This window comes from Carettochelys insculpta, chromosome 1, assembly GCF_033958435.1.
Source record: "Carettochelys insculpta isolate YL-2023 chromosome 1, ASM3395843v1, whole genome shotgun sequence".
NCBI lineage: Eukaryota > Metazoa > Chordata > Testudines > Carettochelyidae > Carettochelys > Carettochelys insculpta.
The window spans coordinates 25,013,158-25,026,656 of record NC_134137.1 but is presented as its reverse complement, the minus strand read 5'-3'; the positions used below and the strand labels follow the sequence as shown (position 1 = coordinate 25,026,656).

Below are 13,499 nucleotides of genomic sequence, written 5' to 3'. Positions count from 1 at the left end.
AACAGTAATACTGACATACCACATAACAGGAGAAATTCCACTTTATCACACCCTCCTTGTTCAATTCAGTTGGAACAATCAGAACTCCTGGACAATAGTCCCAACTCTGCCACTGACTTGTTACATCACCTATGGTGAATCTTGTAACTTAGGAAATACTGATTTTTTACATCTGTAAAATACCAATCCTATTGTGACAAAGTTTATGGAACTTTTGAGCTCCTCTGGTGAAAGACTTTACAGATCTGCAAATATTACTGCAATATTAATCATTGTTCTGTCTTCTGGCTCAGGAGGAAATTAGAAGTTTTATAGATAAGCTGGAGGTGCGTATTAGCAAGTGCTGAAGCATACAGCGTCATGGGCATGTCTAGGAAAAAGGTGATGTTTATAGTAAAAAGAAAGGGTCATTCTAGGAGAACCCTATATATAGCAATGAAATCAGACTGGCCGCTTCTACACATGCATGATCTTCCGGAAGAGGGATGGCTTCTTCTGGAAGATCCATGGAGCATCAGCACATGAAAGGTGTTCTTCCGGAAGAAATCCAGAAGAACAGGCATCTTCCAGAGTCCATACTCAGCTCCCAAACAAGGAAGAGGGCCTTCTGGAAGATGGCTTATGTAGATGCTTGTGGACTGCTTCTTTCGGAAGAAGTGGTCCCCCAAAGCGGCAGTCAGATGAAGAGTGGACATGCTCCAGGCAGCCCCAGTGGGGCTCTATGGCCTTTGGGTCCCGACACTTTTAAACCTGCAAGGAACCCGAGAACCTGTGTCAGGAAGCAGAGTGTGGAGGCAGGCATCACATGCTGGGCTGTCAGCCACACTCCCCCAAGGTCTTCTGTTCCCCACTGAGCACCGAGCCCTAGAGATGGCCAGCAGACCAGCACCCCATACGCCTCAGGGCAGCCTCCAGGGAGCCAGCTGAGGGCAAGCAAGACCTTGGCTGGGCTCCAAAATGGAGATCCTCATCCTGGACTGAGCCAGAGCTCCAGGACCTCCTGGGGCTCTGGAGGGACAAAGAAGTGCTGTAGCCTAAGTAGCCTCTGGGCCTGGATTGTAGCCATGGCATGTCCCTTGGAGGGCTCCCCACCCCATGAACTCTCCCCCCTGCTGAGGCTGAGCCTGTGGCTTACCGCCTCTACCTCCCAGTACTCCTGGCCCCAGCAGCACCCCTACAGGAACCGCATGTCCAGGGCAGAAGGAGCACCCATGGGGACCAGGGGTCACTGACCTCCAGGCCATCCTTTGAGTAGGGCCCCATCCATCCCTGTCCCAGTCCCCATCCAAGTTGTTATTCCCTGTACCCTGACCCCCGTGTATGTAGTTTGTTTCCTAACTATTATTTACAATTGTTGTCTAATGTTCTAAGGTTTGGTTTAAAAGCAGTTTGATGTTTGCAACCCCCATGTCCTTGATTATTGTGGGTAAATGGTAGGGGGTGAGGAGGGCCTGTGGGGCAGGGCTCAGTTGGGGGCCAGTACACCCCATGGGCGAATGCCTCAATAAACACCTCCTGGATGTTGACCCCGTCGCGGTTGAGCTGCCTGTCAGGGGCTGCGATGGGCTGCTTGTACCTGGGGCCAGCTCTGCAATCCAGCCCTGGGGGAGGGTCCCCTCACATGCCTTGATGAGGTTGTGGAGGGTGCAGCAGGCACCCACAACCTGGGGGACTTTCTCCATCCCCACATTGAGGTATATGAGGAGGCATCTATACCTCGCTGAAGGCACACTCGACAGAATACCGGGCCTGTGTGAGCCAGGCATTGAACAGCTCCTGGGAGGGGGTGAGGTGGCCAATATATGGGTGCCAGGGCTGCAGGGGATAGGCCGGGTCACCCATGAGGCAGAGCGGCATGGTGATCTCCCTGACGGCATGTTCCACTGGGGGATGTAGTTTCCATGATGCCTCTGGCAGAACAGGACAGAGTTGCAGAGGATTGTGTGCGTTGTGTGACCTGCCCGGCCAGCCCACATAGATGTTAGTGAACCTCCCCTGTGAGTCCACCACCACCTGGAGCATGATGGAGTGGTACCTCTTATGGTTTATGTAGCAGCCGCCTCTGTGTGATGGGGCCCTGATGTGTATGCATGTCCTGTCAATCACCCTGAAGCACCGGGGGAACCTGAGCTCAGCGAAGCCCTTGATGAACCGTGTGCAGATCTCCGAAGTACACCAGCCCCCTCACCAGGACATCGATGTTTCCCATGACCTGCAGGGGACAGAGGGCAGGCTCTCTCGTGGGTGTGCATGGGGGTGCCCCTACCCCTTCCCTGCCCCTTCCTCCATATTTCCCTACAGGGCCCTTACCACCCCTACCCCCCTGCTGGGGCACCCCTCTGGCAGCAGCAGTGCGTTGGTCCCCCGAGGCTAAGCCTACCTGCCCCCTGGTCCAGGCCCGCATCCTCTCCACCCCTGAGGGTCCCCCATGCCTGCCATTCCCCTCCATCCCCTCCCCAGCCAGGCTGGGACCTGGAGCAGGGCTTACCTCTGGGACAATGGCCCTGACGGTGGACATGCCCACCCTGAACTGCTGCCGGATGGACCAGTAGCTGTCTAGGGTGGTGATGACAATGTGCTTTTTGACAGAGAGGGCTGGCCACATCCCGGTATCCTACCTTCGAAGAATGCGATGCGAGCCAGCTGTAGATCTCCACAAAGGTCATCTTCATAATCTGGAGATTCTGCAGCCAGCACTCGTTGTTCCACTCCCCCATAACTACCCTGTTCCACCAGTTGGTGCTGGTGGCGTGGGTCCAGATGCACAGGACAGTCTGTGAGGGGGCTGGCAGGAGCTTTGTGGGGTTGGGACCCATGGGTTTGGGCCTGGCCTCCATCTCCACAGGAGGCTGAGGAAAGTGGCCAGGAGGACAGCCAGCATCCGGGTCAGGGCTGCAGCTGTTGGGGGTCCATGACTGGTGGTTGGGGATGTCAGGACCGGAGACTGGCTCAGCTGTGAGCAGCGCAGCAGGCCTCAGTAGCTTGTGCAGGGAGGGGCTGTTTGGGAGGGGCCCTTTAATGGGCCACGTGGCTGGCGGCCCCGGAGTGGCTCTCTGCCCATGCAACCCCATCTGCAGCATTTCCTTTCCCGTTCTTCCAAAATAGCATCCATGCATGTGTATACGCGATCTTCCGGAAGAAGGAGCAGCTCTTTTGGACCATGTTTTATGTTTGGATGTGATCTGCTGGAAGCCTGTACTCCGGAAGCTATCTTCTGGAGGATACTCTTCTGGAAGACCGTGCATGTGTAGAAGTGGCCACTCTGAAAAGTGCCTTCCAGAGTTGCTGGTCTACATTTCAGTGGTTCACCACCCTCCTGTTGAAATAGTTTTTCCTAATATCCAACCTAGACTTCCCCCAAAACTTGAGACCAGTGCTTCTCATTCTGTCATCTGGCACCACTGACAGCCTCTGTCCATCCTCTTTGGAATTCTCCTTCACATAGGTGAAGGCTGCTATCAGATCACCCCTCACTCTTATGGAGACTAAATCAGCCTACATACCTCAGCCTCTCTTCATAATTCATATGCTCCAGCTCCTTAAGCATTTTTGTTGCCCTCTGCTGGTCTCTCTCCAAGGCACTCACATCCTTTTTGTAATGGGGGCAGAGGGAGCCAGAACCGGACACAGTATTCCAGATTGACACTGGTTAGGCACTAAGATCACTTGCCTAGATCTGCTGGAAATGCTTCTACTAATGCAGACCAATATGCTGTTAGCCTTCTTGGCTACAAAGGCACATGGTTTTCTCATGTCCAGCTTCTCATCCTTTTCTGTAGAACTACTGCTCAGCCAGCAGGTTCCCAGCCTGTATTAGTATCTGGTATTTTTATGTTCCAAGTGCAGGACTCTGCACTTTTCCTTGTTAAACCTCATCAGATTTCTCTTGGATCAACCCTCCCAATTTGTCTAGGTCACTCTGTATCTACTTCCCCCTGCAGCTTAGTGCTAGCTGTGAAGTTGCTGAGGGCACAATCCATCCCCTTGTCCATCCCCTTGCCCAGGTCATTAATGAAAATGTTGAATAAAACCAGCCCCATTACTGACCCTTGGGGGACTCTGCTTGATAATGATTACCACCTAGACACTGAGCCATTGATCACAAACTGTTGAGCCTGATGATCTAATCAGCTTCCTATCCACCTTACAGTCCTTTTATCCAATCCATGTTTCTTCTTGTTGCAGGCAAGAATGCTTAACCTATACAGTTCTTAACCTTTTCTTTCCCCACTGAGGGCTGCCCGACTCTTCACTTCTGTGCTGCCTGATGCAGCAGTCTGCAATCCGACCTTGTCTGAAGACAAAATCCAAAAAATCATTGAGTGTTTTAGCTTTTTCCATGTTTGTCACAAGGTTACCATCCCAATTCAGTAACAGTCTTCACTGACCACCATCTTATTGCTAACATGCCCATAGAAACCTTTCTTGTTACCTTGCACATCCCTTGTTAGCTTCAACTCCAAGGCCATGTCTACACTAGCCCCCTTCTTTGAAGGGGACATGGAAATGACAGGGAACGGGGAATATCAGTGAGGTGCTGCCATGCATATGCAGTGCCTTATTAGCATAATGTAATGGCGGCCCTGTGGATTTCAGAGTGCTGACAGAAAGTCTAGACACAGGCGCTTTGAAATACGTGCCCAACTTCGAAATTCCCTTACTCCCAAAATGAATTGGGAATAAGGGAATTTTGAAGTTGGGTGTGTATTTTGAAGCCCTGTGTCTAGACTGCCTGTCAGCACTTCAAAGTTCGCAGCTTCAAAATTCACGTGGCTGCAATTATGCTAATGAGGTACTGCATATGCATGGGGGCACTTCACTGATATTCCCTAATCTGTGTCATTTTCATGCCCCCTTCAAAGAAGGGGGCTAGTGTAGACACGACTCAATTGTGCCTTTGCCTTCCTGATTGCACTCCTGCATGTTTGAGGAATATACTTGTACTCTTTCCTACTCATCTGTCCAAGTTGCCACTTCTTGTAAGCTGCTTTTTTGTATGTAAGCTCATCAAAGATTTACTGCACATTGGGGTGGTGGGTTCCTGCACCTCTGTAGGACTTCTTTAAAATTCAGCCAGCTTTCCTGTGCTTTCTCCCTCATATTAGCTTCCCAGGGGGAACTGAGGAGGTTAAGTTTTGGCTAAGCTAATTAGCAGATTAATTATCTACTTTATCTCTGATGTATATGCACTTTGTCTAGTTTGTGTGTGTGTCTATTCAAACACACTGGCAGGAGCACAGGAGGCTGTTTTTTACATCACATGCCCACGCACTTACTGCAGCAATGACATCCATCTTCACCACTGAGGGGATGACACCACCGCTTGTGCATCCTTTAACAAATGAAGATTAATTCCTGTCTCTGAAGCTAAGCTGCACTGCTTTATATGTGCTATTTAAGTACAACAGCACTATTAAAAATGAAAAAAAGAGGCTGTCAGTCACAGTGACACAGGAAGTATACAAACAAATACCAGGGTGTTTGAAATAATTGTCTGTTTCAATATTTTGAGTATTGCTTGAAATTTATTCCAGTAGCACAGGTGATGTCATGAGAATATTAGGAGTTTATTTGAGGCAGCAATCAAACACTTCCTTCTGTTTGTCCACCCGCAGATTTGTCTACAAACTAACTCTACTCATGCAATCTTGATAACCCTATTTAATACATAGTACACATGTGAAAACATGATTGAAAGCATCTGCTCATGCCCATCTAAAAGCCCCTTGTAAAATTTCCTCTTAACTTATTATTTCCTATTGCAATTGTAGTCTTAAACAGACACATCCATCTGTCTGTCCTTGGACACAGCACTTCACTGATCAACCTAGAGTACTTATTTCTCCTGTGAACAGACTACAGCTGTGAGCTCCAATTTTCTAAAGCAGGACTGCTTGTAACATCTCTCTTAAACGAAGCATTGTTATAGTTGCAGTAAAAAAAAAGGTACAAATGCCATTAAGCCTGCTTTTGACTGTTTCTGAACGCTTAGTTTATGAAGGAACTGTAATTAAATCATTTATAATCTGTTTCTTTAGTGTACCTTTTGGGATATACATGGCTTTGAGTTGTAGAAATACATTTATAATTCTTTCACTTCTTTTACCTGCCATTGCCTATAATGCATTGGGTAGGTGGAGTAAATGATCGTTCTACTATTCTGTCTTTCCCCCCCACTTCATTAAATAATTTGTGTTTCTTTCAGTGCAATTTTGGCTTTTTATTTACTTCATATTTTGCTGAATAACACATCTGTAATGGCACTAATGGTGCCAGTGGCAACACATGAAAATAAGACCTGTCTTTGAATTTGGATTTCCTCTGTTGACTGGCTCTTAAGTAGCTGAGCATACAGAAGGATAATACTGTAAATTCTATATCAATCATGGCTTTTCTGCTTCTCCCATAAAAATACAAAGAAATATATTGACATGGAATAATACTCAACCAATTGCAAGGGATACTTTTTTATGCCTAAATCTTAGGGGAGGGAGAGGAAAAATGATGTTCCATTAACGTGTATATATGCAAGTAGGGTTATCATTTGCATGAAAATCTCTAGTGTTGTTTAAAAGAACAGCAGAGTGACATGGCGGTTTTCTTCTCTCTATTTTTCTCATCCATGGCTACTCCTTTTTAAAGATTAGGTCATCAGTTTTCTAATACTGAATATTCCCAGGTATTGTTATTTTGATGAACTTTAACAATCCTTTCTAGGAAATCACTTGCAATTCATACCCCCACCCTTGAAGCCAGGTCATGCTAATTGGTCTCTGGCCCCTGAGGTTCTGCCTGCTGCTTCTGTGGGGCAGGGGCAGAGAGGATCAATAGGAGAAGTGATTACAGGGGGCAGAGAGGAGCAGGTGGCAGGAAGGGCCTTGGGGGAAGAAGCTGAGTGTAAGGCAGGGTAGAGCATGGACATTCTGAACAATGGGGAACTTTCTGAATGAGATAACAGTGCTATTGTAAACCCAGTTCTGGAATCTAATCAACCTTTGCACCTTGGAGACACAGCTGTTCTTTCCTTAGAGTTCTGCAGGTGGCGGAGAGAGGTGAATGGTACCATTGGACTTGCAAAACCCTTTCAACAGATCTGCCAGCTTTTGCTGCATCTTCTTGATGGAACTGGCTTGTAATGTTGGGACTGACAGGAGTAACTAAGTATTAATGAAGTTAGTTAGAACTGGTTGGCAATAAGTAAAAAATGTTTCCCTCAAGATTTCATTACACTAAAATTTTTAGTTGTAATTTTTCAGGCTTTTATAAAAATTCTTTAAAAATATTGCCAAAACCAGAGCGGTTTGTGTGGAAAGTTCTGTTTAGTCAAAATTGTTCACTGACATAATACATAGAAAATGGTGTTCTCTGCAAAATGCTTTCAGATCTATAGATAAATTTGTATTACTATTTCCATTTTTCATGTGGCAAACCTCAGGCACGGGGAGTTAAAAGGACTTATCCATAGTCACCCAGCATTCTAGTGTTCTCTTTTGTACAGAATTTTTTTGGCCAGCCATTTTGGACACCAGCATGCAGCTGGTGTAGCTGGGCTACGTGTGGGAGTCTTAAACTGAGAAGGAGTCCTTTCCTTGCAAACTGTTAGGTCCTGAAGCCTTAGTAAAGCCTTATCCATGGATGCTCTTGTGTCTTAATTTCAAAGAGCACAGTAACTTCAGGATCTATGTAGCAGTGGGTTTACTGACCAGTCACTACTAAACATAAATTGCCCCAACCCTTTTGGTGGTGAAGAATTAATTCCTGGATCTGGGCTCAACAAATTCTATCCCTGCATTGTAGAAGATCCCTGGTTCTATTACTTCTAATCAATTATATAGTGTTGGGAAAGGGAGGACCAGGGACAGGATTTTTCTATGATGCTAATCAGTATCAAATGCAAAACACTGCTGGAAAACCTATAAGTTTATGGCTTGAAAACTGTCATTGGTGGGAGGTTGTTACTCTTCAACTTGCTACCAGAAAGGATAGATTTGTGCTTACTACTTAGCAGAGAATTTCATGGCAAAGCAAATGGAAGGGTAAAAGTTCAGTTACGGAGCAAAAGGAAGGCAACAGATTGCTGTTTCGTTGTCAAAATAAGCATTCACAATCATTTCATCGCTCCATGTAAAAGAGCTAGTGATTGAAGGAAGAGGAGCAAACAGAGCTAGATAAGGGAGAACTTAGAGGAAATATAAGAATGAGAGTTTCTTGTTTGATGATGAATGTGTTTGTATAGCGAAATCCTCTTAGAGCTCTGTTTGGTTTCAGTAAATGAACTGAATGGCTGTGATGCTTCTTTTGAAGTTGTCAGCTGAAAAACCTGAGAGAAATATACACCACTTATGTTATCAGTGAATCAGCCCACTCATTTCTCTTTCATATTTTAATTGCATCTGGCCATATAAAGCACTGTCCCTTCCTGTTCTATTGTCACTTCTGCCCCTTTTGATTTACCTGTGGTACTGTGTATCTTGCATTTAAACGGTTGTCCCTGTCACTGCATACAAGCAAAGGAAAAACAATCAAAGAGTTAAATTTCAGAACCTAAGAAGCAGGAGGTGAGGCTGTCTGCTACACTAGTTTACTGCGGCTTCCTTTCATACTGACACACATGTAGTTTGTGGTGACAGTGCTAAAGAACTGCAGACAAGCACTTAGCAGACTGGATGTGAGCTGGATGCAAAGATGCCTCACCCTGGACCTCCTGCTGGCAGTATGTAAATACACCTGCAGACTGGCCATACAGGGTTTTTCAGAAACCACTATGAGACGATCTGAGAAAGCAGCAGCATAGCAGTGAGACCTTTCCCAACATTAAACCTGTATTTCAGCTCTGGTGGAAGTTTATTGTGCTGCATATCCAGGCTGAAATCTGAACAATCACCACAATGTTTGCTTCTATTTGGTATGCCAAGAAGCTGGGACGCAGGTTTGTGCATAATGCCAGGAAAGCAAAGATAGAGAAGGTATGTTCTTGGTGGGAATATTAGCCTTGCCTCTCGTGTAAGCTGCCTGTTACGTACTGTAGTATATCTGTTTAGGCTTTTTTTAACAAACTGAAAATGACCTATGAGTATTTATGTGATTTCTTGCAAACATTCTTGATTTATGCTTCTTTTCTCGTTAATTTGTTTAAATGCTAAAAATATAATCATTTCCTAAGTCTTTATGGTCCTTTCATTTTGCAAAATAAACAGCTGTACATCTGGTATCTTGCGTGTTCAGGGAACACTCCAGTAAACTTGTTGCTGTGCTGAATTATTTTTATGAGTACAACATTAGATTCTGAGACAACCATTGTGTTTTGCTGCCTGTATGTATTTATCTAACATGGAATCAATCACAATGTAATATGTTAAGTATTAAAATGGTTGGGGATTGTATTTTATGGTACTTGTTGAAATGTATTGCAGCTTTGATCTTTCCTATTTAAAAGACAAGGAGATATATTAAAATAAATGGCTAAAATCTTACCCATTAGTCATTGGTACCTGGCATTATTTCTTACCCTGTTTTTATATCAGTCATAAGATCATTTTTTTTATAAAAATGCTTGTGACAGTTCAACCAGCTGTTCTCTGCAAGTCCTCATACCTAAGATGCCTCTGTCTTCTTTTTCTGAAGATCAAAACTTAAAATGTGTAAGAATTTGTAGGTAGCAGCAGTGGGAATAAGTCTTCCATTTTGATTTAAAGGTGATAGTTATAAGATCAGTAGTCCATTTTTGTGTTGAACTAATAGAATCATAGACACTATTTTTAAAACTGGACAATTTCACCAAAAGTGGAACTTTGAGCACTAGATTGGAGAAAACGTTGAACTATGCAGCTGTAAAGTGATCTTCATTATTCTGATGAGACAGCTGCCTTCATTTCTTTAGTCTTTGTAACAAAAAGAGCCATGAAGAGGTTTATTAGTATTTCTTTGGCATTTCTTTGTGGTATGATCACTGATCCAGTGCACAATCTCTCCTTCATCTGATTTCATTGATAGCTGAAAATGCTCTTTACTTAGGCCAGGTAATAACCATAAGTAAACAGTTTTATGATTCTAGGGGGAAAGGATCTCTTTTGAAGGTTCCAGGTGATGAAAATGTGGTACATTGTACCTGAAATATTAATATCCTGAAAATTATACATGTTTTTTTAGCCATTATTATGGGAGTGCATTCCATTGTCTTTAATGTGGGAGTTATTTACTTTTTTTGTTAATCTCATGACAGTAACCATCTCTGGTACCATAAATACTCCCACACTAGGTGCGTTGTGTTGTAGGAGAGGGAGGGAGGAAAAAAGCAACACTTAAACCTTTATCACCACCACTTCCTATGAAAGCTTTCCCCATCCCTCACCCTAAAATGGTAGCTGAGGGGTTAACTATTCATTGGACAATGGCACGTTCAGAAGTTTTTTAAAGCTGGTCTAGAATGCATTATATAAAACAAGTGTGTATATGGGTTTCTTTTTTAATCATATCCAACTCCTATGGAAAAGCACAACTGAATTTAATAGAAAATCATCTTCCTGCTACAAAAATTGGAAATGTGTTTTAATATTTTTAAACTATCACTGCCTATTAAATTATTTATAGAATAGTTTTCTAGAAACCTGTTTGATTAATCCCTGTTCAGTTCTATAAGACTTCCATTGGGCATTTATGACCTCAGCTGAGTTCAGCAGTATTCATATTTGATAGTTATTATACAGGATTTTGAGGGGAAATGTTTACACAAGTTTTGGTAAGGTATGTAAATAGGCCATTCTGTAGTGGAATTTCATAAGAACCAAAATTTACTACCATGTTTGAGTTCAGATATAGTTTATTTTTATTTTCCTTTGGTCTCCTTATTGTCATCTATGGGACTCATCCTTTAGGCTTCATTCCATACTGCTTCCAGTGACTTGTAACTCTTGTTATAAATCACCATGAAATACCAGTGGCAGGAGAAAATCCACGACTTAAGATGGCACATGCTGATGATCGCAAAATGATAAACACTGACCTCTGTAGTCCAGTAAAGTAGTAGCAGGAAAAATTTGAAAATGTGGTTGACAAAAAGTAAATAGGGGGTGGGGAGAGGATTTAACTGTTTTGTGAGGTCCATGTTACTGGCATTGGTTAGTTGAGTAATCAGTGTAATTATTAGCTTGTTTTGCCTTGTTAAAAGATTTTTTACCTGAAAGTAGAGTTGACCTTTTGCTGTGTGAAAGCATGATTTTAAATTAGATATAATTTAAGTAATAGGCTACTGCAAAAAAGTATGCAGGAAAGAGAATTGTTTGTAGTTTAAGCCCAGACACTAAAAATCTAGGAGGATTGGGCTCCATGCCTGTCTTTGCCAACGTTTCAGATGTCCAATTTAACCTCTCTGAACCTCAGTTTTCCTGTAGGTAACAACGGGAATGGTCCTTGTCTACCTCCAGTGCTGGCCTTTAAAATGTTCCAATTTCTTCTTAAAGAGAGGAATTTTGCAATATTGTAATACCTGATTGTATTTTTTGTCTATAAACTTCTTTGGAGATGAACTGAATTTTTTTTATGTATGAACAGCACCTAGCACAGTGTGAACACAATTCTAATTGGGACTTCTTGACAATACATTACTACTGCTAGTGCTGCTATGAAGTCCTTACAGGTAAAATAGGGAAGACCGTCAATAATGAGAAAGAGTTACTTAAAACAATTGTTTTGCCTGTGAGAGCTGTATAATTAAAGTTGGTATAGTGCTTTAAGATTGTATTGTCCAAACCCTGCTGGTTCACTTTCACCTTATTGTGTTTGAAACAGTAGTACATAAAGTGCATGAGGGAATGTTTATTGTGCCCCAGCAGGTTCTACATAGACCTATTAATTAATGTGCAATATGTTAGAGCACTTTGGAAATCACACCCCCATAGAGCTTGTTACTCTGACAGGTAGATAAGCCCTTTGATTGATCACTTGAATTTTCCTCATTAAACTGCAATCAAGCAAAAATCAAGAGATGATAACATCATGTGGTTAAATTGTAAAAATTAGTATAGTAAATGATTGGAAGTGGTGCAGAAAGATAACTGAGCAATTAATCAATTTGATTTCAGAAGGAAAATTAAAGATCAGCACAGAGTGGAATGGAAGATACCCTGATTGTCAAACTAGATGTTTTAAAAGTGGGATCTGTTATGGTAGTAGTTACGGTGACTTTCTTCAATGGGTAGTAAATTTGCTGAAAATGCAGCTTTTGGTACATCAAAACTGTTTCAGTTGATTTCAGTGTACAGTTTTGGCCCAACAAGAAAAAAACCCTAATAATTCACAAAAATTTAAATGTTGAAACAGTTGATTTCAGTAATTTCAAAATGAAAAAAGCCATATTTCAAGTCAAAGGGACAATTTAGAAAGAAAATATTGTTTCAGAACAACATTTTAAACATGAAGTATTGATACAAATTGATGTCGCTAATTGAAATGTAATCTAAATTTGTGTGGGATTTTTATTTTGGTGAGGAAAAATCAAAACAAAATTTGTTAGAAGCATATTTTTCTAGTTTTTTTGGTTCAATCATCAAACCAGAAAAATCAATTATTCTCCTAACTGTATGCATAAAGTAATTTTTTTCATAAAAATGCAGTAAAAACAAGTATTTGTTTCAAGTGACCTGTACTTTGCTTTTTCTTATGTTGAAGTGATCTTATTTACTGCCTTTGCACTTCTAAGAACATCTCTCATGAAGTGTCTCGTATGGTGAACTACAGGAGGCTGCTTCATAATTTCACAAAGACAGAAGAGTTTTCCTTTATAAACATATATTAAATGCATAGTGTTGGATTTAGAAATTCTGAAAATAACAGCTGCTTTGTGATGGGTAACAATATAAATGAAAATGATATTCAGATTCTGAACATTACAAATCCACATTAAAGTAAGTAGTTTTAAGTGGGGCTATTTAAAAAAAAACGAAATGGTGAGATTAAATACAGTCACAGTTAATCACATTTTTGATCACACTGTTAAACAATCGAATACCAATTCAAATTTGTTTTGTGGAAACATATCCTCTGGGAAGGTGGTAAAAGCATGAAGGAGCATATGGATATTTAGTATATCTGGCATGGAAATACATTAGAAATAGGCAGTTTTATCTCCTGAAACAAACAAACTTCTTCATCTTAGCGATTGGTTGAACAAATAGTAGGACTGAATGGTTGTGCGATTGTAAGATGCACTTTCATGAAAAAGATAGTACCACAGTATTTTATGAGGTTATTTAGAAAATACAATTTCATTATCTTTTTATAGTGAATATATTTGTAAAAATGTAAAGTGAGCATTTTACCTTGTATATTCTATGTTGTAACTGAAATAAATATTTGTAGGAAAAAAATTAGCTGTCAAGTGTGAAGCAGCTGGGATGCAGATCAGGACCTGCAAATTGGATGTCCTTCTCCTTTCCTGGAACAAAGTATGCTTCTTTTTCTAGGTGTGGGGTTGGTGGTGGGGGAAGAAGCTGCTGTTAGTG

At 42.1% G+C, this 13,499-nt stretch overlaps 1 protein-coding gene across 5 annotated transcripts in view; it reads left to right on the top strand.

Annotated features, from left to right (window-relative positions):
* The window catches only part of DLG2 (discs large MAGUK scaffold protein 2), a 1,656,639-nt gene that overhangs the window by 858,413 nt on the left and 784,727 nt on the right, over nucleotides 1–13,499 (top strand). The gene's annotated exons all lie outside the window — the stretch shown is intronic.